We start from the raw sequence: 27,036 nt of genomic DNA on the forward strand, positions 1-27,036 counted from the left end.
GATAAAGCGGGATATCAAATCCAAAGTCTTCTTCTACACATCTGGGACTCTTGTTGCCAGACAGCAACCAGTGGACCTACTGCATTGATCAATGTGGTACACAAAGTGATGAACAGATAATGGACATCTTTACGTCCATTGTGTGGGCCAATTCTTCAAAGAAATCATTGAGAATGACTTCAAAAGAAGAATATGAAAATGCCATGAATTGGATCGTCTTTCTTGCTGCCTCCATGTTTTTCACTTGCTCCTTTTGTTTTTCCTGCATTGCAGAGAGTTGGACTAGACGGCTCAGCGTCTCGGCTCATCAGGGGCCCTTCTCTCAGATATTTCTCTGTTGTCACCTGAGGGTTACCAGCCTTGTGTGAAGGGATATTTGCAAGATAAAGGCACAGCTATTGAACTGCAAATGTTGCATGGGTACTTGCAGGCATGTGTGGTGGTTCTGTATGGTCTACTTTTCATGTGGTCTGTTAGTAACAAACACACCTCTGGCCCACCAAAATGAAGATTGTATGCTATTACTATGAGCTCTTTTAATCTTCAAAAACAGTGTGCCTACTGTTCAGAGGATAGCGGACAGTATTCCCAAGTTTCCCTCAGCCAGGCACAATCCTGATCTGACCCTGAAGCTACAGCAGCACCCACCCCTTTGGTGGAGTAGTTTCTGCTGTTTCTGCTAACGTTGTTTATTTAATTAATTAAAAGAAAGGGAAGGAAAAAGCTTTGTCAAGGTGACTTACGGAGGCAGTCCAGAATTCCATCCTCCTGGCTGTTTGCCGCCACAGGAGATGTAAAAGCACAATTAATTGGTTTGCTTGGCATTCTCAGCAGTTCCCTGTTTTCTGGAAAAAGAAACAGTTGTTTTAAAAATAATGACGACTTGATTGTACTCCGATGGTGGAGGCTTAAACCTCTCCAACGAAAACAGAAACCCAACAATTTTGGCTGCTTTCCTAGGGGGCACTCTGTACATGGCTTGTGGAAATAGTAATAGGTTTTTGGAAACGAAGTTTGCAATTGTAATTTGGAACCTGGCTTTCTTGGACCCCAGCTGCATGATTATTGCTCTCACAAGAGATTTTCATGTGCAGTATGTGTGCATGTTGATAGAGAGAGCCCCCCCGCCCCCGCCCCCGGGAGAGGTTTGAAACATTTTCAGTTCTGCCCTCTGACTTAAGCTTGTTTATCCTTCATGGCCACTCTTGGGCATCTTGCTCACCCACAAAAATCAAAGAGCGTGCCTAGTATTTTGGAAATCTAATCCATTGTAGTCCTTTGTTGATTTAAACCTGGATAGAGGGGTAGTAGATTGGATAATTCCTCAAAGAGGTAATGTGTAAGAATGGTATGATAGCATCTTCTTGTGACCCACCTGGAAACTGTCAGTTTTTAGAGCAAACCTGTATTTTTACTCCCTGCCTCCAGGCATAGTTAGCAATGCTTACATGCTATCATGGTATTCTTTCTGGTTAAGTCATTGACTGAATAACACTAGATAGATGCAGTGTACTTTTGCTATTGTGTTATTATTATTATTATTATTATTATTATTATTATTAGATTATAGGTTCAATGTAATGGATCACTGAGTTAGGGGCGGGTTGGGTGCATTTCTTTAAAAATCTACAACGCCAACTCAGAGTGACGTTCGGATAAAACAGACTGCTCTTACCCAAGGCTTTGTTGAGGGTACTTGTGGGAAATCCACTGGGCTCTGTTTGGCTGAATTCTTTGAAGGCAAAAGCCAAGAATTTCATAACATGAGCATGACATCAAAGGACCCTTGAGGCTTTGTTTTTGCACACAAGCCCTCTACCTTGCAAGCCTTCCAATTGTTTGCTTTGAGTAGGTACAGCACCTATTGTCTCTTGTCTGCTGAATTTCTGCCTAAATGAAGCTTCCTTGGCAGTTGGGTTACTTCCAGATGTTAGCAGCACCCTTTACAGTATTGGTGTTTGCCTTCAAGCAGCATGGCAACTCTGCTTCCAGAGCTCTGGAATCCAAATGACATTGTATGAGTGCCCCCTTTTCCTGGGCACAATTTTCTTTTTTTGACCGAGGTTCCTGTTATGAGCCATGCTCAACTTCAAGGGGACTTGACATGGCTTCCCCCAAAGGATTCTGGGAGCTGTAGTTAGTTAAGGCTGCTGAGAGTTGTTAGGAGACCCCGATTCCACAGAGCTACAATTCCCAGAGGTCCCATGCAGAGGGATTGTTTGGAAACTGTAGTTTTGGGAGGGGAAATAGGGGTCTGCTAACAACTCTCAGCACCCTAAAACAGCAGCTCCCAGAATCCTTTGGGGGAAGCTGAAAGTGGTATGCGTTTGTTGACCAAGGAAATGATGAGGGACTGAACTGGTTGGATTGTTTCTGACCATTGGCCTTTGTGTTTGGGGCTATGCCCGCTGCCCCTGTTGTAAGCCTAGAGGCCTAGTTATAAAGGCTAGGCCTAAGTACAGGCCTCAAGTGTTGTTATTACTCTTCGTAATAAATTTATTGCCTGCCTTTCACCAGCAGGTCCCAGGGTGGGTTACAACAATTTAAAGTCCAGTATTCAAAAAGTTAAAACAAGTGACAGGCGCAGGAATAGGCTGGGTTCTCAAAACACACATGTCATATGTCGAAGAACCAGGGTAAAGAGGTGTGTTTTCAGTATTCACCAAAATTTGAATGGTGAAGGTGCTAGATGTAGAATCAAGAGAATTAGGTGCATGTGAGGTGGCCAGATCAAGGATGTGGGTATCACTTGGCAATATATTGCTACGTGTTAAGACCCTAGCTGCCTGGCAGGGCCCACCACTAATGCCTGCCTTACAGCCCCTCCTGAACTTTTTTTTTAATTAAAAAAAAAATCAATGACAGGAGACTAGGTCTAGTTGCCATTATAATTTCCCACAGCAGCGCTTTATTATGGCATCTTCCTAATGGCAGTTTCTCTGAACCACATTTGTATCTGAGGAGTGAAGATACAGTTTTGTTGCCCATGAAAATATACACACTCGTGACATTTTGAGTGTAAACGTTTATTTAGTGTCTGTTTTGAACGCTGCACTTAAAACGTTTTTTGGATTAGTCATCAGCCTTCGCGGAAGTGGATGACCTGGTTAGCTTTGGAGAATATGAAGGAGCTGTCTTGTAGTGAGATGTAGGAATATGGGGTATACTGAAAGCTGTTGATCTGCCCAGCTCAGTAAAACTGGCAGTAGCATACCCTCCAACATTTCTCCAATAAAAATAGGGGTGCCCTATTCAATAATAATAATAATAATAATAATAATAATAATAATAATACCCCACCCATCTGACTTGATTGCCCCAGTCACTCTGAGCAGTTTCATAATAAAACATTAAAAAAAATTTTTAACTACCCTGTACAGGGCTGCCTACAGATGTCTTCTAAAGGTTGTATAGTTAATTATCTCCTTGGCTCAGGGGTCCCACAAGCTTGCCAGGATTTTGGGTGGCTGCCTTTCCCAGCCCTACCTAGAGATGCTGGGGCTCAAACCTGAGATTTTCTGCGTTTGAAACGTCACAATTGAGCTACCACCCTCTCTTCCCCTCCCTGAGCCAAACCATTGGTCTGTGTGGTCCAATACAGTTTACTCTGAAGCTGCGAAAGTGCGTGATGATGTGTTTGGCTTGTTCTGTAAAAAAAAAAAAAAGTTGCAGGCAGAGATTCCCCCCCCCCTTAGCTCTCCTGTTTATAGGAGATCCTGCAGGAGGTTCTAATACAAAACTCATTGAATACTGTAGAATCCGTCCATTCCATGCAGCTGCTAGTGAAAGATTTTTGGGATTAATAGAAGAATAACCTGCTCTGCAGTTGCTCCGCATTTGTGGAACTGTGGTTTAGCTGTGTTGTGTCTGAACCTGGCAGATGATGAAAGCCATATGTGGGGGAACTGTGGTCCTCCATAGATTATTTGACTCTCAAACTCCTATTAGCCCTAGCTAGCAAGGCCAGCAGTCAAGGGCAATGGGAATTGTAGTACAACAGTGTTTGTAGAGCCACAGGTTCCCCATCCTTGCATTAGTTAGATGGCCCTTGACCTCCTTGCTATCTGGCCACCCTAGAGAGAGGAGGAGGAGGTTGGTACAAAATAATGGGCCCTGTTTTTCCTGGTTGGAGTTAACAGTGGGTCTTTTGTCTGCCTTTTGTGGCCCTTAGCCCCTGTGCATTGTCATAATTCGAATGCCTTTTGTTGACTTGTCATACAGCCAGTCTGTCTCATTTTCCTGTGTCAAATTGCCGCAGAGAGAGAAATGGAGAGGTAATGATGGCATACTTCAGAAATTGACCTGTTTATTCAACGCGAGGCCTGCTCTCTGGGCCCTTTCCATTAGGCTGAGGAGCAATTTCTCATTGGCACTGTATCCGAGAAAGCCTCTTCATCTATTTATGTATTAGCGAGTCAATGACATGATGGAGGAGCAACAAAAACAACAACAACTCGAGCCTGGCAGAAGAAGAAAGCAAAACGAAAATCAAATTTAGCTACATTAATGGACAAAGTAGGACAAATTGCTTGAGATTTGAGATCTTTCATAACAAAAATGTCAGCAAAGCAAAACCTAAGAGATGAAAAGGAAAACTTGTTTTGTTAGCTAGCTGCTGGGGAAAATGCATTAAAAAAAGAAAAGAAAAGACAATTTATTATTTATATATTATATCTGTTAGCCTCCTCATAAAATAAATTCTCTAGGCGTACTATATATATATATATGTGTGTGTGTGTGTGTGTGTGTGTGTATATATATATATAAAGATATATATATGTAAAGGTAAAGGGACCCCTTACCATTAGGTCCAGTCGTGGACGACTCTGGGGTTGCGGCGCTCATCTTGCTTTACTGGCTGAGGGAGCCGGCGTACAGCTTCCGGGTCATGTGGCCAGCCTGATTAAGTTGCTTCTGGCGAACCAGAGCAATGCACGGAAACGCCGTTTACCTTCCCGCCGGAGCGGTACCTATTTATCTACTTGCACTTTGATGTGCTTTCGAACTGCTAGGTTGGCAGGAGCAGGGACCAAGCAACGGGAGCTCACCCCGTTGCAGGGATTTGAACCGCCGACTTTCTGATCGGCAAGCCCGAGGCTCGGTGGTTTAGACCACAGCGCCACCCGCATCCATATATATATATATAAAGATAAAGTATAAAACCACATTATAATGAAGCCACAATAAGATTAACAGGCTACCAACATAAAACTCCAAATACAAAACCATCACATTGAAAATATTTGCAGCCCAGAACTAAAACAGCCATAAAATACAAGCTTTAAAACCACAGGAACTTAAAACCAGATCTTAAAAGGCCATGGAGAAGTTAAAAGTCTCTACCTGGTGCTCAAAAGGCAGCAGTTTGGGTACCAGGTGGGCTTTTCTAAGAAAAGCATCCCATACCCAGGAGGCCCCACTTCTCTGCTTCCTTCCAAGATGTACCAGGAGATCTACTCTTGGAAGATAGGGAGCTGCCTTCTAGCACAGTATTCCCTACACTGACTGGCAGCACCTCTCCTATATGTGTTCTACTCACAAGTAGTTCAATAGGATTTACCTCCCTGATATGTGTGTTTAGGATTGCAGCTGTTAAAAATGGTTGATTTACTTTAGAAAAAATAGTAAAGAAAGGAAAGTCACGTGCTTCATCAGGTAGCAGCGGATTAGAAAAGACTCATAATTTTTTTAATGCAAATTATTTATTTAAAAAATGGCAGATGGGAAGCAGCATATTGGAAGATGCATTTACTTTTAAGACAGAATTTCTCCTTTAAGGCATTTGCTACTCATCTGCAGAGGGCTAGCCTTCAAGTACTTTCTGAGACAACACACATTTAAGTGAAATCGCGTACATTGGGAACACCATTGGGAAAAACGTTCAAACACCTCAACAACTCCCTCCAAACTTCCTCGCTCAGACTCAAACTCTCTACAAGCCTCAAAGGTTGGTGCAAGGGCTCCTGGGATTGCATTTGCAAAGGCTCCTGGAATTGCTAGATGCTGTTTCAGTGCTATTTTTGCCGTTTTCAAACTCTTTTAGGGCTGTTTTTACCCCTTGTCATGCCACTTCCGGGTTTGCGCTGACACGTGCCTTGAATGTGTGTAAATGAGGAGTTGCCTGTATTTGATACACGCTTCTAAGAACCCGAATTCCCGCTTGCAAGCTTTTTTTCGAAGTATTTCTCTCATTCCAAACCTAGTTCCTACTATATTAATGTTCCCTGCTTGGACTCGCCTGATCGAAATCTGACTTGCTAGACATCTTTCCTGCTTATTCCTCTCCAAACTGAAACTCTCCACCCCACCCCCTGTCCCTTTCAAAGCTTTGATAAGAACAGTGGATGCGTGGGCTATTTGTTGATTGTTTGGGCGCAATGATGTGGCGATGACTTTGCTTAGATGCTGCAAGACCAGGCATAGGCAAACTCGGCCCTCCAGATGTTTTGGGACTACAACTCCCATCATCCCTAGCTAACAGGACCAGTGGTCAGGGATGATGGGAATTGTAGTCTCAAAACATCTGGAGGGCCGAATTTGCCTGTGCCTGCTGCAAGGGGTATTCTGCACCAGAAAGGAATGGACATGACTCCACTGGGGGCAGGGATCTGAAGCTATGAGGAGTGTGAGCCTGAACCCTCCCCACAAGTCTGACCTATGGGGTGGGGGAAGGCATATGTGTGTGAGAGAGATTTTGTTTTAATGTGGGAATGAAGAGGTTCAGCAGCCCAGCAAATAAGCTGACACGTCGCTAATCCACAAACACAGATTACAAATACAAATACAGATACAAGTGCAGGTGGAGAGTCAAGTGATCATAGGAACATAGAAAGTCGCTTTATAATGATAGAGATCCTTGTTCCCTCTAGCTCTCAGCCAGTGTTCAAAACTCCCATTTCATTAGGGCAAGCAGTTTGTGAGCTCTGGGCACAATAGTGCACCGAAGATTTCAGTTTAAAAGTGCAGAGTGGAAGGAAAGGAGGACCTTTTTCTGCCTCCCCACTTCCAGCTACTCTTTGAAGACTGGAGAAGAGACCCTCTTAAGAATATTAGGGGGTAGGGGTGGGCAGCGGAAGGACTAGACCATGTGAAAAACGAACATAATATTTTATCTGCAGTTCATTCATTTTCAGCTTTGTATTCTTGTTATTAAAAAAGCGCACCTCGACATTCCGTTGTTGCGCCCGTAACCTAGGTATAAGGGGCCGTTTAGCTCCTAGCTTTCATATCCCAGTTTCTAACACTGCTCTCAGCATTATCTTGATGGGCAGTGGCTCTCCAGGAATTTAGGCAGGGAAGAACAGTGGTAGTCTTGACTTCTCCCTGCTTTGTTGCAAGCTTCCTATGTGTGGTTTTTTTCAAGTGGGGGGATGTGATTTCCCCCCTTCTGAAGTGTCACAGCAATCCCAGAAAGGTGGAAGCAGACCATGTTGTTTTGAATGGGAGGAAGAAAGAGATACTTGCTCAGATCCCTCTGTTACAACGGAGGTGGGGTGAAGAACCTCTGACCTAGGGGACAAATGTGCCACTCCCAAGTCTTTCTATCTGGGACTCTCACTAAACCATCCACCCTCACTGGCCCTGCTCCATGGTCACCCCTGGTTGTTGTTGTTTTTTGCTTTCCCCTGACTGCAATGTGCCATAGAATCATAGACTGTAGAGTTGGAAGGGACCCAGAGGATCATTTAGTCCAACCCCCTGCAGTGCAGGAATATGCAACTGTCCCATGCAGGGATCGAACCTGCAACCTTGGCGTTATCAGCACCGCATTGTAACCAACTGAGTTTTCCAGTTTTTGCATGGCTGGAATGTTAACTACTATAAAGGGGTCGTTCCACATCAAATCAACGCAAAAAACAAGGGTTTCGTCACCCACCGTCTCGGATTTTGATGAAACTTGGTGTACACCCTTCCCTTATGGTTGAAAGAAACCCCCTTAAATTTTTCCCTTCTATCTCAAACGGTTTTAATATTATAGCACTTCAAAGTTTCGTGAACTCTGCGTTTCTGTCCCTCTTGAGATCCTCAGCCTTGTGTAATTTTATCCCCCCCCCCCCCCATAACCAATGATCAGATCTCTTTAAAATTTTACACAGAGCTCAATAACATGATGAGGATTTCAGGGGGGAAATACACCAGCACTCAAAAAATGAAAAACTTACAGGAGATACTGAGGCTATGGTTCTTGAGAAAGAAAAGGTCCCCCACCCCTGTGATAAGAGGTTAGGTCAGTTTTGCCTCTTGAGTGTTTGCTCCCCTTGAGGCAGTTGCTAGTCACCCCAGGGAATCATATGTAGAGGAGGCTAGTTGTTTGTACAGACCACATTCGATTGGTGCCATGTTGAGAAACTGTGGCTGTGTGCTGAGGATGGACAAAGTTAGCACTTTTTCAATTGCACCCGAATTAAGTTGTGGAACCGGCTTGCACGGGATGGAACAATGGTGTTAAAAGGGGATTATTCGGATTTTTAATTCATGGAGGATGTTCATGGTGTTAAAAAGGGATTATTCGGATTTTTAATTCATGGAGGATGTTCATGGATCGGTCTGTCATGGGCTGTTAATCATGATAGCTGAATGGAACTTCCCCATACAGAGGCAGCATATCATGGTGCTGGACATAAACAGTAGAGGTGCCCTATTTTTGTGAGTGTCTGGGGACAATTGAGCAGCTGCTTTGGAGACTAGAATGCAGGTGGGAATGAACCCTTGTCTGATTTAGCAAGGCAGTTCTTAAGTTCTTAATACTGGGAATCATGACCTGTGTTTAGATGTAACAGTAAGCCAAGAACTGTGGTTCAAGCAGGTAAACAAACTAGTTTAATGTGACATCCAAACGGGAATGATGTGAGATTGGTAGTTTGTTCCCCTGACATGCCAGGCTTGCTACCCAGACTTAAATCAACGTTTGTTACTGGATTTTGGATTCTGACTTTCTGGTTTTGGATGGCACGCTTGGTGATGTGAAGGCCTAGGGAAAAAAAACTCCACCCCACCCCACTTCAATTTTTCTTGGGTTTTTCTCCCCCTATGAGGGATTGACTGTCAAACCACTCTGGCAGTTGTAGCTCTGAGAGGGTCTCTTAACAACTCTCAGCACCCTTGATAAACTACAGTTGCCAGGATTCCGTGGGTGAAGCCTTGGCTGTTGAAAGTTGCATGATACTGCTTTAAATGTGTGGTGCTTATGGGGCCGGAGTTGAACTCTTAAAAGCTCATCTTGTCAACTTTCTGACGGTGTAGGAAATCCTGTACTATAGCATCCTGGAGAGGTAGCAACCCAGCCTCAGGTTAAATCCTCTAATGTGGGAGATTCCACCAACTTCAGTCTTTCCTACTGTTGAACAGCTGTTGCTGTTGAGAAGGTCTTCCTAATATTAGATCAAAATCCTCCCTATTGTAGCTTGAACTCATTTGTTTGGATCCCACAGAAAGCAGATCTGCTGAATCTGTGAGAGCCCTTCAAATACCATTTTTTGTTTGAACTGTAAAAGGGCAAAAATGAAAATCTTTGTAGTGTTTATTCCGGAATGTAAAGTTGGTTGCAAACTGGTTGGCATGACACAGCTCTCATGTTTGCAGACCTGACTCCAAAACGATTATTCATGATTTTATGGTTGTAATCTCAGGAGCACAGCATAAACCTTTATTGATTTTAGCCAGGCTCACTCCAGGCTTCAGCTGCTTAAAGGAATAAAATGACTGTCAAAGGCGATTGCTGTCTGCATCCGTGCGTTTCTGCTCATATAGATGGCATCTCTGTTTTCATTCTTCTTATGAACAGCATCAACAGAAGATTGAGAGCATATTGGAGTTTCGGTGGAATTTCATTTGCTACGGCAGAGTTGAAGACACCCTGGTCTACTGCCGAGTCAAATGTTTCTTTTTTCAAGGCGGCAGTAGTTGGGATCTTTCCCTAGTGAAACGGGCAGGCGTCTCTGTGACCCCCCCCCCCACTGATGTTTTACTTCCATCAGCTGCAGCCAACATGGCTGGTGGTCAGGGTGATGATGGGAGTTGTTGTGCAACAACATCTGCAGGGCATAGCTTCTTGCTGTGGAGTAGCAACGGTGCTTTGCCCATGGTCTTCCTTGGAGACATCTGACAGGCCATTGTGGGGGAACAGGATGCTGAACTAGGTGGAACTCTGGTCTTCGGTATTAAGTCTGTGATGGCCCATTTTGTTCATGTCATCAGTTGATATTGTAGTGATAAAGAACTATATATACTTCTTAGAGTGTAAGCCCATTGAAGACAGCGTGACTTACATTGGAGTAACCCAAATGCTGTGGTCTAAAGCACTGTGCCTCTTGGGCTTGCCGGTCAGAAGGTCGGCGGTTTGAATCCCCACGACTGGGTGAGCTCCCATTGCTCTGTCCCAGCTCCTGCCAACCTAGCAGTTCAAAAGCACGCCAGTGCAAGTAGATAAATAGGTACCACTGTGGCAGGAAGGTAAACAGCGTTTCCATGTGCTCTTGTTTTCGTCACGTTGTTCCATTGCGCCAGAAGCAGTTTAGTCATGCTGGCCACATGACCCGGAAAGCTGTCTATGGACAAATGCCGGCTCCCTCAGCCTGAAAGCCAGATGAGCGCCACAACCCCATAGTCGTCTTTGACTGGATTTTACCTTCCAGGGGTCCTTTACCTTTTACCTTTATTACACCACAAGTGTATGTTAATATCTCCCGAGTTCTATCTTAAAGAGTACACCCATTGGCATAAATGGGACTTTAAGTAAGACTAAATTTGAATCCAATCATGCCCTGTTCTTTGTTTACTATCCAACCTGAATAAGAGTTTCCTCCTCTCCAAATACCTTAATTCAGATGTTCAAAAAACGCAAATAATAAATAGAGCAAAATGCAGATAACAAACAAAGCAGGTGCTAGCAGTGGTACCTTCCAATTTTAGATATGTGCATCATGGAGTCTACAATTTTTAACCCAGCAAAGTCTTGTAATAATGAACTGTGGGTTGATGGTGGAATAGCCTGCCTTATTAGCATAAGATGTAAAGCAAAACCAGTCCAGTCCAAAGCTTCCATCTGGGCAATGTACCACAATATGTATGCATTTAAACATAAAGCACCGTTAAAAACTGCACAAGATAATCATTAAGATGGCTGGCTAGTTAGCAAAAATGTTCTTCCAAGAGATTCTTGGAAAGTGAGGATGCCTGTCGCATCTCTGCAGGAATTGCATTTGACAGCATGGAGTCAATGACGCTAGATGCCTGACTCCCGGTGGAGGTTGGCTGGACCTCTTGTATCATGGGGGACAACTAGTAGGACTCAATCTGCATAATCTTGGGGATTGAGCTGGGATTTTAGGGTTCGGATATTGTATGTAGGAAACGTTTAGAACCTATGGATGATACACATTTTGACCATTATTTGTTCCAGTTTTAAATACGAAGGTTGTTAAAATACGATGAGATTCAAGAATCAGGTTGTTCATGTGGGCTTTTTTTTTTTAAAACAGATTGTTTTGAAGTTTATTTTTAAAACCCTAAGAAAGAAAGGCTCATATGCTGAGCTAGGATCTTATGTGAGAAAAATCAATGCATCTTTCTTTGGAGAATGATTGAGTATGCTGAGGCAAAGAAAGTAGCCACAAATCCGGAGGAGAAAAATATCCCATGTTGCAGTGGATCATTAAAGGCTATTTAAGATCAAAACCACTTTCTAGTCCCATTTACTTCAAAGGAGACTCCAGAACTGTAATTTAAAAACCACTGGGCTAGATTCCCAACTGAACATTAGTCACTGGATCAGGCCCAAAGGCCCATCTTGCTCTGAGTTCTGGGGTTTGGGAAGAAAGTAAGAGTGATGGCCAAGTGAGGATTGCATCATATATTACTTTTGAAACTCAAAAATTTAATTCTGCATGTGAAACACATGCAGATGATATAATTAACAGTGTGTGGATATCTATTAATTAGGGCTGTGAGCGTTAATCACAAGACAAGTTCATGGACACTCTAGTTAGTTAACTGATAGGGCTGAAGATAAGGTCATTTGATTCTTTTTGAGGCTGGCTTGATACGGATTGTAAGCTCATTGGGGCAGCACCTGGGTTTTTGGTTTTGTTTTGCCATGCCTATTGAAGTTACGTAGTAATACCACAGCTGGAATACTGCATCCAGTTCTGGGCACCACAATTTAAGAAGGAGATTGGCAAGCAGGAACGTGTGCAGAGGAGGGTGACCAAGATGATCAAGAGTCTGGAAACCAAACGGTTGAGGGAATTGGGAATGTTTAGCCTGGAGAAGAGAGGATGGAGAGAAGATATGATAGCTATCTTCAAATATCTCAAGGGCTGTCACATGGAAGAGGGAACAAGCTTGTTTTCACCTGCTCTAGAGAATAGGACCTGAACCAGTGGATTCAAGCTAAAAGACAGGAGATTGTGGCTAAACATCAAGAAGAACTTTCTCCCAGTAAGAGCTGTTTGACCGTGGAATGGTCTCCCTCAGAAGGTGGTAGACTCTACTTCCTTGGAGGTTTTTAAAGCAGAGGTTGGATGGACATCTGTCTTGTACAATCTAGTTGAGATTCTTGCATTGGATCAGGGGTGTCCAACTCCCAAGAGACTGCGATCTACTCACAGAGTTAAAAACAGGCAGTGATCTACCCAATTTTGGGGGGGGGGGTTCAGGTTGTTGAGCTTTTTTTAGGGAGGAAAGCCGCGTTTTTTAGGGGTTCAGGTCAAAGTTGTTGAGCTTTTTTAGGGGAGTCAAAGTTGTTGAGCTTCTTTGAGGGGAGCCAGTGATCTACCACAGATGTCTAGTGATCTACCGATAGATCACGATCTGCCTGTTGGACGTGCCTGGACTGCATGATCTACAATTTTATGATTCTATGAAATGCTAAAAATGACCCTCTGAGAAGGTGTTTATTATTAAGCTGTATGTTTAAGTCATGCTTCCTTTAGCATCTCAAAAAGGGCATTTATTTATGTTGACTTGGTTTAAAACCAGTAACCCTTCCTATAAATCTTAACTGTTGTTTTAAATTGCTCCTGTATGATGTTGTAAATTCAAATCCACATGGTGCTAGCTTTTGAAGTGTTTTAACTTTTATTGTTTTGTATTGCTTGCAAGTCCCACCCCCCTTTCCTGGTCAAGTACATTCCAAACCACAGGCGCGATGGCCCATATTTTCCCCCCTTCCACCTTTCAAATCCTACCTTGGAGTCCAGTTCAGAGTCCAGCTCCCTCAACCCCAGTTAGCAATGATAAAGAGACGCTGTCCCCAAAAAAAACCCCTGCATTTTTTTTTAATATAAAAAAATGTGTTCATCAAGTTTTGTACAGTCTAAATCTTACAACAGAGTAACAATAACAACAAAACAAATACAGGTCTCTTGCTACAGAAATGAGGAAAATAAAGATGGCATCGCATTTATTTATTGGATTGCTCTAGAAATCTACCTGTATGGCTACAGGTGAGGAATTTATAAATGTGAGAAATGGAAGCCATGCATTTGTAAGCACATCAGGTTTATGGGAGCTACATGAGGTCAGTGCCACCACGCTGCTTTATATATATATATATATAAAATGTTTCAATGCAGATGAGCATTTAAAGAAAGCAAACATTCAATTAGGTAAAGTCTTAAAATAATAAGACTTGCTCAGAAAAGGCGTACAAGTCATGGCTTCCTAAGGACTGGAGGGGCATTTAACTTTGCCTGCATGTTGACAGCAAAACCACAACTTGTTTTGAAACAAGAACGACAACACAATGATGCATTCCACCCCTGGAGAGTCACGTGGTTCGTTTTAAAGGTACTGGAGGCACCTGGCTTGTGTCTATTCATCTTACTGTACACCTGAGGCATGAAATGATTTCATGACCGCAGGCTCTGGTTGGGTGTGATTCCTCGAGAAAGTAAAAGGAAAGGGGTTGGTTTGTTTACCGAGCTGTTGGGTGTGAGCTCTGCTGTTAACACAAGTCAGACGCCAAACAGGGCATGACCTAATACAAAGGCCTTGTGAAATCTGCATGCGGATGGGTTAAAAGTAAGAAGGGCTGGAGGTGCCAAGTTTTAGGACAGCAAAAAGGCGCAGAAACAGGGAGATCATTACATGCTCTCTTAAGCAGGAGAGTGTAATTGATTTTGTTTTCCTTTTTTCTCTTCATTTTCTTGATGGCCCACCCACTTGGCAATTTTTAATGTGTGCTACCCATCCTCCTTGAATGTGTTTGCAGAAGCTCTGAAAGAAAAATGGGCCGTGGGAATGTAGCGTAGCTGCAGCCGACTCTCCTATCTGTTCATCACGAATAAAAATAAGGCACGCAAACGTCCATCCACCTACTCAGAGGGGCAGGACAGGAAGCTGTGGGTTTTTGTCTACCGGGAGATGGATGGAGGCTAAACACTGGGAGGAACTTGGCGATTGTAAGAGCAGTTCAACCATGAAAAATGCCGCATTAGGAGGTGTGGTGCAAGTCTACCCCTCTTTTAAAAGAGCTGCATTGGTTGTATGTTCGTTTCCAGGACCAGTTCCAGATGCTCACATTAGTGTTTAAAGCCCCAAGTGACTTTGGCCCCAGATACTGGAAATAACACCTCCTTCCCTACCATAGCTGTCAACTTTTTCCTTTTTTTAAAGGGAAATTCCCTTATTCCGAATAGGATTCCTCGCAAGAAAAGGGAAAAGTTGACCGCTGTGTTCCCTACAGACCCTCTTGGGTGTTAAAATTAGCAGAGGGGACCCTCTTGGTATTTCCACTGCCCTCAGAAATTTGTGTGTTGGCGGCCCAGGAGAGGCCATTCTCTGGCATTCTCTCAGTTATGAAATTCCCTCAGTACAGAGGTGGGTCTGGCACCTTCACAGTACAGTTTTCGGCGAATGTTGTTTGTCTTGGCCTCTGATACCTGAATTGTATATTTTTAGGACCCACCCTACTTTTGTGACCCGTTCCTTTTAATCTGTTTTCAGTGTTGAGCTTTACATCATTGTCACCTGCCCTGGGGCCTAAGGGTGGGCAATAAATTAAATAACTGATAACGGCAATACCCCTTGGGCATCACAGTTGCCCTGCTTTAACTGAAACCTGATCTTCAAATGAGGTGGCAGAATCCTGAGGTATTGAAACTGAATACATTATTATTATTATTTTTAAAAATGCTACTTCACATTATCGAAAAATAAAAAATAAAATAAAAATAAAATCCTTTCAAGAAGCCAGCTAGGGAGAGATTTTCAATTTTAGTCTCAAATATCAACTGGTGTTCCAAATAATGTGATTCTGAAGTATCACAGCACATTCTGCTACCTGGTTCCCATCAAATTCTGCTGCACGTAGAGATCCAACTTGAGCATAATAGCCTAGAGCAGGCCCGTCCAACAGGTAGATCTACCGTCCAACAGGTAGATCTACCGGTAGATCACTGGATGTCTGTGGTAGATCACTGCCCCCCCCAAAGAATCTCAACAACTTTGGCTCCACTAAAAAAAAGCTCAACATTTTAGCCCTTCACCCTCCCCAAAAAACGGGGCTTTCCTCCCACCTCAAAAAATCTCAGCAACTTTGACCTGAACACCAAAAAAAGGGGGTAGATCACTGCAGTCTCTTCAGAGTTGGCCACCCCTGGCCTAGAGCATTTCGCATGCTGGCCTACAGCGGTGGTTTGCAGGTAAAGATCAGGAGTCGTGGGTCTTTCAGGGAAGCTTATCTCCCCTGTTGACTCAGAGGTCATAGCTCTGTGGTAGATAAACTGTTTTTCATTCCACAAGTCCCAAACTGGGGAAGACCTGCTGGCTGAAATTTTGGAGAGCTCCTGCCTGTTAGTGTACACAGTAGTGAGATGGGCCTAAGGGTCTTACTCGGTGTAAGGCACCGCCTTAGCCTATGTGTGTTACTAACGGGTGGATTTATATTTCAGAAGTGGGGGATCTGCCCCTGTTGTCTGCATTAGTCCCAGCAGTCCTGGGACAGGCCTAGGTGCAGTCTGAATCCTGCTTAGCAGCAACTCATAGAAATAGATCTGTCTTCCCACCCTATTCCCATCTTAATGTAAGACTGGGACTCTGTGGCCTCCCCTTCTGTTCAGCTTTGTTCAGCATCTGGACTGATTAAGAGTTCTGGAGAACTTTAAAGCCCGCTACCCATTGTGACATTTGGGTTGCTCCTAAAAGGTGTTGGCTGCCCGTGGGTTTTCGGATGCCCTCCGCAGATGTGCCCCCCCCATCCTTGACCCAGCATGGCTTCTGTCAGGGAACTGTCCCCGGCGCAGCGCAAGGTGGTGGAAGGGCTCTTGGGATGTTAGAGAGAGCCCCAGCCCCACCTGACCAGCAGCACCTCCTCTGGTAGCGGAGGGAGCAGCAAGGCCTCCAGTGGGGAGGCGCATGGGTCTCAAGGGATGGAGTGTCGTGGCTCTGAGGAGGCTGGAGAGACCCTGCACTCCCCTAGCCCAAGTGGTGATGAAGGAGGCATGCAATTTCTGTCGCCCCAAAGGCGTCGAGGTGTGAAACGAAAGGATGGGAGGCGGGGGTTTTCGTATACCGAAACTCTTTTGTTGGGGTCAGAACCGGAAGGGGCCATTCCCGGATTCTGCCGACGCTTGATACAGACACGAACTTCTTAGCTCTGCACTGTACGTAGTTTGCACAATAAAACTTTAAAAGGAAAACTCGGAGCTTGGCCTGCTTACTCATGAGCAACTAACCGAGGACCTTACAGCTTCTTTTGTCTTTTTGCTCGAGTTATTGTGTCTCTTTTCGTAGAGCTGGAAGGCACCCTTTTAATATTGCTTTTCATGCAGAAAACTCCCAATTCTGCTGTCTCCTGATGGGGAAAAGTTCAGGTAGCAGGTTTGGGGAAAGACCGTGGAGAACTAATGTCAGCCAGAGAATAAACTTAAACCTAAACCGACTATATCAGGAAGCACTCTGCCCTCTGCAGTTCTAATTACGTGCAATTAATTTGTTGAGAGCTGGCGGGGGAGAGTGGTTAGCTTGTTAGATTAGGACCTGGGAGACTAGGCCTCGAGTCCTCACTTGGCCATGAAACTCACCGAGTGACCTTGGGCCCGGTCACTGCCTCTCAGCGTAACCTACCTCACAGGGTTGTTGTTGTTGAGATTAGATTAGGAGGGAGGGGAAGTGATGCATGCCACGTTGAGTTCCTTGGAGGGAAAGGTGGGGGAATGAATGAACAGAAAGATAATAAGAACAGCCCTCCTGGATCAGACCAACGGCCCCATCTAGTCTTAGCATCCTGTTCTCACTGTCACCTTAGGTAACTGCCTCACAACACTGGTCCATCTTGCTTAGTATCGAGTACACTGGCCGACAGAGGCTGTTAAGAACATTAGCAGATCCCACAGGATCAGGTCAATGTTTTTTTGTTTTTTTGTTTGAATGCTGGTTTTAATGTCTGCCTGTGTTTATTTGTTTAAAATAATGGCAGGCCTCGTTGAGGTGCCTTGGCAAAAGCAGCAACCATATAAGTAAATTATGCAGCTAGTAGCTTCATGGTTGAGCAGGGATTTGAACACAAGCTTATTCCAGCCCTAATCTCTCTCTCTCTCTCTCTCACCACATACCAGCTTTCTCAATTGTTCAATAGTCCGTCCAGATTCACACCCTTTGATCCTTTTAAATTATGCTCCAGTGCAACTGTGCTTTAATCCATACTATTTTTAGCTGTGTTTTAATGATTTTTAGAAGGCTTTTTCCCCTTGTTGATGCTGTTTCATGTGGATATTCGTATCAGCATTATTGCCTTATTCTGTTTCTTCCTTTTTTTTGGTGAACTGCCCAGAGGATATGTGTGGTTAATGGCCAGCGTATAAATGACAATAGAATTTTTTTTTTATTCTCTCCATTGGCTCCTGCTTCACTTCTCAATAAAAATTTTTTTGCTGCATCATGCATGATTTTTATTCTGGCTGCTTTATTGCGCCCAGATATAAACGATCCCGTTAACATGTTACAAACATATCTCACGATGAGTCAGCCTTCCACCCACTTGAGGGTGATCAGGTGCTGAAAGCGTTCAACATTATGAATCAGCTCCCCAAAATCACAAGATACGTTTGAGAAATCACAAGGGTTTGGTTCCCCCCCCCCCAAGATATATGCATTCAGGCTTCTTGTTAGTTTCTCATTTTACTTATGAACTGCTACCAAGTTGTAACGGATTGGTCCTAGGTTAAGGGCTTCGGGGTATCCCCAGGGAGTTGAAGAGTTAAGTTGCACTCCGTTTGAGTGACAGTTCGCTGTTGGGAGGCGGGACATTCCGCACTTTAAAAGGAGGGAGCAGCCGTTGAGAGAGAGAGAAGTGGGCAGAGGGAGAGTGGTAGGGTTGCCAGGTGTCCACTATTTGAGTGGACAGTCCACTTTTTTCACATTATGTTCACTATTTCCCCCCCACAAAATAGTGGACATTTTTTTATTCAAAATCTTTATGATGAAATGGTATTTTAATACGTGTTAAAATGTTTGTAAGAAAATATATAATTTAATTTAATTTAACCCCCCCCCCCGCTTGTCCGCTATTTTTTGGAAGCAGACCTGGCAACCCTAGAAAGTGGTGACCGGAAGGGAGAGGGTGTGGGGGCCAGTATAGTGGCGGTTAGGTTTGAAATAATGATGTTCAACTGAAGGAAGATATGCTGTATCGCAACTAAGCTGGTAAAACAAAAGAAATATTAAGACTGTTATGTTTGGTGAAAAATAAAAGCCTTGTTCTTGTTGTGCCAAGATAATATCGTCGATTATTTGATCCAGCAAGTTAGGAGGGCTCTAAAGAGGGTGAACTCGGAGAATGGACCAAAAGACTTACAGGGTGATAAGTTAGGTCCTGGAGTTACACTAAGGAGGGGTGCAGGGACTAAAAGCCTAAAAGTGCCACCTGGTTGCCCTGTGAGCTGACGTAACAGTAGCAGGGAGGGATCAAACGTGAGTGAAGCCCTGGACTATAGGCCAAAAGGACTTTACATCCCAGTAGCCCAGAGCCAAACCTATAACCGGCCACGGTAGCTGGATTGGAGTACCCTTGTTACTAAAAGGTAAAGGGTAAAGGGCCCCCTGACCATTAGGTCCAGTCGTGTCCGACTCTGGGGTTGCGGCGCTCATCTCGCTCTATAGGCCAATGGAGCCGGCGTTTGTCCGCAGACAGCTTCCTGGTCATGTGGCCAGCATGACAAAACCACTTCTGGCGAACCAGAGCAGCGCACGGAAATGCCGTTTACCTTCCCGCTGGAGCGGTCCCTATCTACTTGCACTTTGACGTGCTTTCGAACTGCAAGGTGGGCAGGAGCTGGACCGAGCAACGGGAGCTCACCCTGTGGCAGGGATTCGAATCGCCAGCCTTCTGATCGGCAAGCCCTAGACTCTGTGGTTTAACCCACAGTGCCACCTGGGTCCCTTGTTACTACAGGACCCCAAGTGGAGGGGGGAAATGTTGGCAGTTTAGACGGACCTTGAAGTACAGGTGGGGTGGGTGTGTAAGAGTACACGGCACGCCACCACAGAGAAATAAATAGTAACGGGGGGGGGGATTTGAGAGGGGTTCCGTCGCACAAGTTGTCTCAACTTTCCCTACGAAACTTCTGTGCATCAAGATAATGGGATTTGAGCCCACAGCCAATCTCGTTGCCTGAGCATTGTCATGTTGAAATTCCCCATTTTCTTGGAAATGGCATTTTTTGCAAACCGCAACATTGATAATAAGAGCTCTTAATGCGCTGGCATCTTGCTAATTTCACTCCCAACTCTCTTCCCCGCATTTTAGCTTTCGGTTGCCTGCCCAGTCTCCTCAACTGTTTCATTGTCTTCCGATAAGCAAAATGCCAAGTTTTCTATCTTTGCTTTTTCTCATGGCCCTTGAACCATGTGGTTGGATTATTTAAGGAACAGGACATGTCTGGATGCTGTCCCAGAGCCTGCAGTTGTTTCAGATGCCACTCTGAAAGGTTAAGGCTCTCTGCAAAAGATTTGTTCTGCAACAGAGAGGCTGAAAAGGAAAACCCAACGAGTTGCTTCTTGTTCTCAAATTATTTGAGGGTTTTTTTTTTTCTATATATAAAAAAGTCAGAAGAGTTTATAGTTTATACAGGCAGCATTGTTACTGTGCAGAAGGGGAGCTGCAATCATCAAACTTATGCTAGGTGCTGTGAAATGATAATTACCGGTAAACATCACAAGGCACTGCCCTCCAGGCTTTCATTCTCAAAATCTGCCAGATTTTATTTTTACCTAAAGTCCATCTTCTTATATATTTCTCACATTTATATAATTTTTTTCCTTCTTCCAAGGATCTGAAGGCCATGTAAATACCGTATTTTCCGGCGTATAAGACGACCCCCAACTTTTCCAGTTAAAATATAGAGTTTGAGATATACCCGACTGCAGATTCTCCACCCGATGTATAAAACGACCCTCGACTTGAGAAGATTTTCCTGGATTAAAAAGCAGTCTTGTACGCCAGAATATACAGTAGTTCTTCATCCTCTCAAGAATTCTCTGAGGTGGATTAGGCTGAGAGATCATAGTGGGACCGTGGTATTCCAATGAGCTTTATGAGGATTTGAAACTGGGTCTCACCTGTTCATGTTGTAACTATTATACCATACTGGCTTTCTAGTGTGTGCCCACCTCCTGTTCGACAACTGAGGTCCTGTCTACTCCACTCCACCCATGATCGTACGCAATTTTGCCCCCCCCCCTGAAAAGTGCTTTTCAGGGCTGTGATCTTGCACAGTGCCCCGAAATGCGTAAGTGGGTAAGTCATGAAAGCACGCCAGTGCAAGTAGATAAATAGGTACCACTGCGGCGGGAAGGTAAACAGTGTTTCCTTGCGCTCTGGTTTCCGTCACAGTGCCCTGTTGTGCCAGAAGTGGTTTAGTCATGCTGGCCCCATGACCCAGAAAGCTGTCTGTGGACAAATGCCGGCTCCCTCGGCCTGAAAAGTGAGATGAGCACTGCAGCTCTATAGTCGCCTTTGACTGGACTTAACCGTCCAGGGGTCCTTTACCTTTTTACCTTTACCAATGGCCATTAGTCATTATGGTTACTAAACACAATGGCTTGTGTATTATTTCCCCAAGATACCAGTCACTGGGGGGCAACAGTAGGAGAGTGCTGTTGCAGTCATGTCCTGCTTCATGGGGTTCTCACAAGCATCTGGTTATCCTCTGTGTGAACAGAATGTCTGGCTAGATGTCGATGAGCCTTCTCTATAAGAAATATGGTCTTACCCATCCAATTACATTAAAGATGCAAGAAAAAAGATTCACACTCCTGTGTTTAAAGCAGTATTTCTGACTTGCCCATCCAAAAGGAAGACCAAAGTGGTTTTCACAGAACAATAAAAAATAAGAATCTCATGTAAAACAGCGTAACATGCTGTAATCGTGCCACTAAGTTCCATAAAACCCAGCTTTTATGGAGAGTTGTATGCAAATACCTGTCTAAACAAGTGCATTTTTAAACAAGTAAATTTGCAGGCTGGCATCTCTTGGGAGGGATTGCCACGAACACCCTGTTCTTCTGTGAAGTTTACCTTATGCTGCTGATGGAAGCAGGAACAAGGCCGAATCTGTAGGGCTTTCATGGGCTCTGTGTGCTTTCATATGGAAGCTGGCATTTCCTACGTTGCATAAGAGCCTTGCAAATAAGCCTGCAAAAGTTAGTTGCCCATAGAAATGTTTACTAGCCAGCCTGTCTTAGCATATCTGTGGCACATCAGTGACCTAGTAGTCCAAGACATCTCTTTCATAGGTTTTTAAGCAGATGTTGAATGGTCATCTGTTACTTTAGCTGATGCTTTAGCTGAGATTCCTGAATTGCAGGGCATTGGGGGTAACCTCAGGAGCGTAAAGTATTCCGATCAGTTGACTGGTATCAATGATCATGAGTGTGCGTATGGGTGAGAGAGTATATTGTGCAGGCAAAAGGCCATACAATAACAGATAGACAAGCTTTTTCACACATTCCGGTTCAGAGGGCCTTTTTGGTAGTGGTGCCCGCCCTGTGGAACGCCCTCCCATCAGATGTCAAGGAAATAAACAACTATCTGACTTCTAGAAGACATCTGAGGGCAACCCTGTTTAGGGAAGTTTTTAATGTTGGATGTTTGACCGTGTTTTTAATATTCTGTTGGGAGCCGCCCATAGTGGCTGGGGAAACCCAGCCAGATGGGCGGGGTCTAAATAATAAATTATTCTTATTCTGGGACTTCCGGCTGGCGACGCCATAGCGGGTGGTCGGGGCTGCTTCGGCTGCGAGGCGCCCGATCCATCCCGGGGGTTAGGAGCCCCGCAACCGCAAAGCGGGGCTCCGGTTGGGGTGCGGGAAGAGCGTCCCGCACCCTGGGCTCCCCGGCTGCGCCCACGGAGGCTCCGAACCCTTCCCTTGCCCCCCCTGTAAAGGGGGAGTGGGGGTGAAGGGACAACGGAGCCGGGCTTACGGGGATATGCCCCAACCGGGATGCAAATGCGGCGACAAAGCCCGCGGTGAGCGTCTTAGTTCTACCTTTGAAGAATGGAGCCAAAGGAACCCGGTGGTCGTGAGTAACTAATTTGACCAGAAATCGAGTTTTGGAAACGATCCGGGGGGAAGGAGAAAGGCAGCCTGCCTTCTTCCCTTCGAGTTAAAGAAGCTAACCAATTTGAGCAACTGCTGCTACAGGACTGCTACAATGTGCTTAAAATTGATACATGAGACTGGCAAACTTTTTTCTTGGGAAGTAAATTAGTGGAAAATATCTCCATTTAAAGTTGCGGTATCTGCGCTCCAGTTTAGGAAAATGGCGATGAACAGAGAGGCAGGAGTAGAAATTTGATACCCACTTCCTCCCCCTCTACCAGTATGCTGGGCTTCGTCCTTGAACTGGTACTGAACTCTGGACTAACGGACGAACAGAGGCTCACTGCTTTGAAGGTGGAACTGCTGTACAGGAAAGTCAAAGTCTTGTGTGGGGGTCTGAAAGAGAACCAATTGCCCACAGAGGAGGCTTTTAAAACTTTTAACACTTTGGAAGAAAGTCTTGCCAAAGAGCTGAGAGGATGTCTGGGAAGATGGAGAGAAATGAGTGAGCTACTTCGGAGAAGAAACTCGCCTTTTGGGGGTGGCAGTCCCAAGGCGACGGTAAGATTTGTTATATCCAGTCCCCGAGGTGTGAGCTCGGGGGCCAGGGACAGAGAATTATGGTTTTTACAAGAAGAAAAGGAATGCTACAAAGAACCGGAGAAGCTGAGAGACGACGAGATGGACATCCTGGAGCTCGTGGCAAGGAGAGTTTTGGACTGTGCCTGGATCTGTGGACGCTTGGAGAGGGAAGCCACAGGGAAATTCAGTGTTGATGCCACCAGGAGAAGAATAATGGACAGAGGGGGTGTGGGGTGAAACACTAAGTAAAATTTGAAGTAGCCTGTCATGGAATTTTGAAATCGGAGGGTGAATACTGTCAACAATCTTTCTGTTTTATTTTTTGTTTGAATATGAAAGGAGATATTTTGAGTTACTATGTTATTAGCAGCAGTTTAAAGGATAGAAGAGATAGATATGATATAAATGATTGGTGAAGATTTCAATGGAAGAAGAATTATGATGAGATATTACTACGAGGATGCATTGTTAGTTAAATGTTGAATATATAATTGTGTGTAACTATATAATTGAATTTGAATTTCAGGAGAAATGGTTATAAAATAGATTAAGGATATGAACTCGAAGGAGAAAGGGCAGGGGAAGTCAATGGTCAAGATATGGAAATAGAAATTTTCTTTTTAAAGAAAAGATGCAACAAGAAAACTTGACACTGTTTGTATTTGTTTTACCAATGTATTCGTTTTGTATTTGTTTAATTGTAGGTGTGGGTGTGGGTATATGTTGTTATAAGAAAAAGGTCAATAAATTCTTATAAAAAATAATAATAAATTATTCTTATTCTTATTCGTATGATTGCGACTCTGTGGAGAGGGAGAAGTTGTGCTTCCTGGCCTCACCTTTTTTTGTTGCATATTTGGGGAAGTGTCTATATAAATTAGACCCTGTTGCATGTTCATAGGCTCACTCCATGATTTTCTCTCTCCCCCCCCCCGGGGGTGGGGCGGCGGCTGTGAGAGCACATGAGAGCACTGACAGGGCCAGAAGGTTTAGATGCACCATATCCATGCTGCAGTTGCATTAGAGGTGCACAGAATATCCCCAAACAGCTACAATCTCATACCCCCCCCCCAAACATGGGCTGTGGATAGAATGTTCTCTCTGTTGTGTATTTGTCTCTCTGTGATGACATCTTTTTAATGGGGTGGAGGGGTCAGGGGTACCGGACAATAGCTGCAAGGTGAAAAAGAAAGTCTTTGGGCCTTTTAAATAATGAGATGTGTGGGAATGTTGTGGATAGCAGGAGAGGCTATATTGATTAAATATTATCGTTCCTCACTCACGCTAGTGAGCTTGTAGCAGAGTACATTCCCTTGTATATTGCAGGAAGCTAGTTGGTAGATTTGTTTGAATCCCTTGAGTTAAGGAATCCAGGCTAGCTTGTCCAGACTGGATTTGTTCCTGGTAAATTCCCCTTTTATCCCTCTTAAAAAGAATAAAGACACAACAGTCTTCTCTTAAAAGTAATGAGAAGTTTACTTACATTCAGCTCACAGTAGGTTCCCTGAAGGCAGGCTTTAGTTTGTAGCTACAGAAGAAAGTGCGGGTTAATCCCACGTAGAGATTGAGCCCACGTGCTGCTGGCTAAGAGCCAGCAGACAGCAAAAGTATCAAGAGAGGAAGATGGATGTGTGACCAGCCCTTTTATGGGGTCTCACAGGGTCACACCCATCTACCTGGTCACACAGAGGGGGAGGACCAGACCAGTGTCACAGGAAGTCCTCCTGGCTGGAGTAACATCTCCCTGTGTGTCCACTTTTTGACTGCTTTCTTGTGATGTTACATCCCACAAGATAAAGGAAAATGTTTAGAGCAGGGGTCAGCAAACTACGGTCCGCGAGCCAGATACAGCCCGAGGGGGTCATTAAACCGGCCCTTGTCGCCTGCTTGGCCAGTCCCTGCGTGGAGCGCCAGTTTAGCTCTGCGCAGGGACTGACTTTTGGGATGCAGCCACGGCTTCCTATTGGCTGCAGGAAGCCGCAGACGCCGTCTCCTCCCCTGCCATGACTCCGAAAGCCAGAGGGGAAAGAGCGGCGGGCGCGTGCATGCTCCCCCGCGCGCGCAATCCAGCCCACCGGCGGAAAAGTTTGCCGACCCCTGGTTTAGAGCATCTTCTTCACAATTAGCCATTAGGAAGAAGCAAACCTACTCCCACCTTCCAGTGCTTTCGTCCCACGAATGCAAAGCCGCTGGGGTAATTCACAAGGAAAGCAAAGGAGTGATGCTCCGCTGTGATGAGCCAGTGCGCAGGTTCCTGGAGAGCACTTTGCAAATGCTTTGCTGGTCCGCTAGGACAAGGTTTGGCATCGCATGCTGTAGGAATCCAGGCTCGCGGTTTAGGTCTTACCAGACTAACCGCAAGCTGAAAAACGGGAAATAGATACGGTAGGTACAGCAGCAAAGAAGACCTGGGGAGGATCAAAGCAGCTGCAAGCACATTTCTGGGAGCTCACGCATTTGCGCTAAGCCAAGGCTTGTCTTAGTGTGACATATGGCCCAGGCCTTTCCTTCCATTGCCAGTGGAATGCTCGCCCCAGGGAGGCCTGCCTGGTGCCTTCCTTATACACCAGGGGTGGCCAACACCCAAGAGACTGCGATCTACTCACAGAGTTATAAACTGGAAGTGATCTACCCCCTTTTTTGGGGTTCAGGTCAGAGTTGTTGAGCTTTTTTAGGAAGGAGGAAGGCCCTTTTTGTGTTCGGGGCAAAGTTGTTGAGTTTTTTCAGGGATGAGGTAAAATGTTGAGCCTTTTTTAGGGGAGCCACAGTTGTTCAGCATCTTTGGGGGGGGGCAATGATCTACCAGTGATCTACTGCAGACATCACGATCTGCCTGTTGGACATGCCTGTTATACACCTTTAGGTGCCAGGTGAAAAGGTTCCTCTTCAGCCAGGCCTTTGGCTGATTAATATCCTATTTTATTCAAAATGTGGTTGTGGGAAGGAGGGTTATTGTTTTGTTTTTGTTTTTATTCTGCATTTTGTGTTTTTATATTGTATTATTATTACAATACAATACGATACAATAGTTGTATTATTATGCCGCGAACCTCCCTGAGATCTGTGGGTGAAGGGCGGCATGCAAATTTAATGAATAATAGTAAGAATTAATAATAATAATAATATTAATAATATGTGCTTCTTTCCATTGTGGCACCTTTTCAGTGGTAGCATCCCAGCTAGTAGGTTAATATATGGCTTTTTCAGAGGGTACTTGAACCCACACAAAATTGCATGCCCTGTGGTCTTGTTTTATGTTTTCATGTGTTCATTTTGGACTTCTATGTTTTAATTTTTATTGTTTTTAGTGAAACTTGCCATACATTACTACAGGTGAGTATGAATCCTTCTCGTAGCGAAACAGATACAGAGCCCAATATCCAACCATTCTAGAAAGGAAAGAAAAAGATGATTCCGATAGGAGCTTGAGAGTTTATTCATTATGGAAATAATCTCTGGCCTCCAGGCCTGAATTGCACCTTGAAGTTTTGTGGTTAGAGCAGTTAATTTTGCTTTCCTTAGTTTGGAATTTGACTCCCAAGTACTTTGCAAATAATCTGTTTCTTGCCTGTAGACATAAAATAGGTTTCCTGATATTTCTTGGTAAGGTATGTGTTAGATAATTATTATTTTTTACATAATGGAGTTTATTGCTGCTAAGCCACTTCCCGAATGGTAGAGCTGGAAGGGAGAGCTATAAATGATTTATACAAAACAGATAATTTCAAGGATGATTTCCTAGGAAAGTGGTTCTTGTTTCTGGCATAGAATGACTCAAAGTAGATGTGTGTAAGAGACTTAATGAAGGCTTAATCTAATGTTGGTTAATGTATTGCTCCTTTGTAATTGGAATATATATATTCAAATGAAGTAGGCTCTTTAAATAAATAAATAAAAACCAAATAAATAATA

The 27,036-nt window shown here is 44.3% G+C and overlaps 1 protein-coding gene across 3 annotated transcripts in view; it reads left to right on the top strand.

Moving 5' to 3' along the window:
* Positions 1-27,036, top strand: part of PDGFA (platelet derived growth factor subunit A) — a 63,172-nt gene that overhangs the window by 11,339 nt on the left and 24,797 nt on the right. The gene's annotated exons all lie outside the window — the stretch shown is intronic.

The sequence above is a fragment of the Lacerta agilis genome, chromosome 13 (genome assembly GCF_009819535.1).
Source record: "Lacerta agilis isolate rLacAgi1 chromosome 13, rLacAgi1.pri, whole genome shotgun sequence".
NCBI classification, from domain to species: domain Eukaryota; kingdom Metazoa; phylum Chordata; class Lepidosauria; order Squamata; family Lacertidae; genus Lacerta; species Lacerta agilis.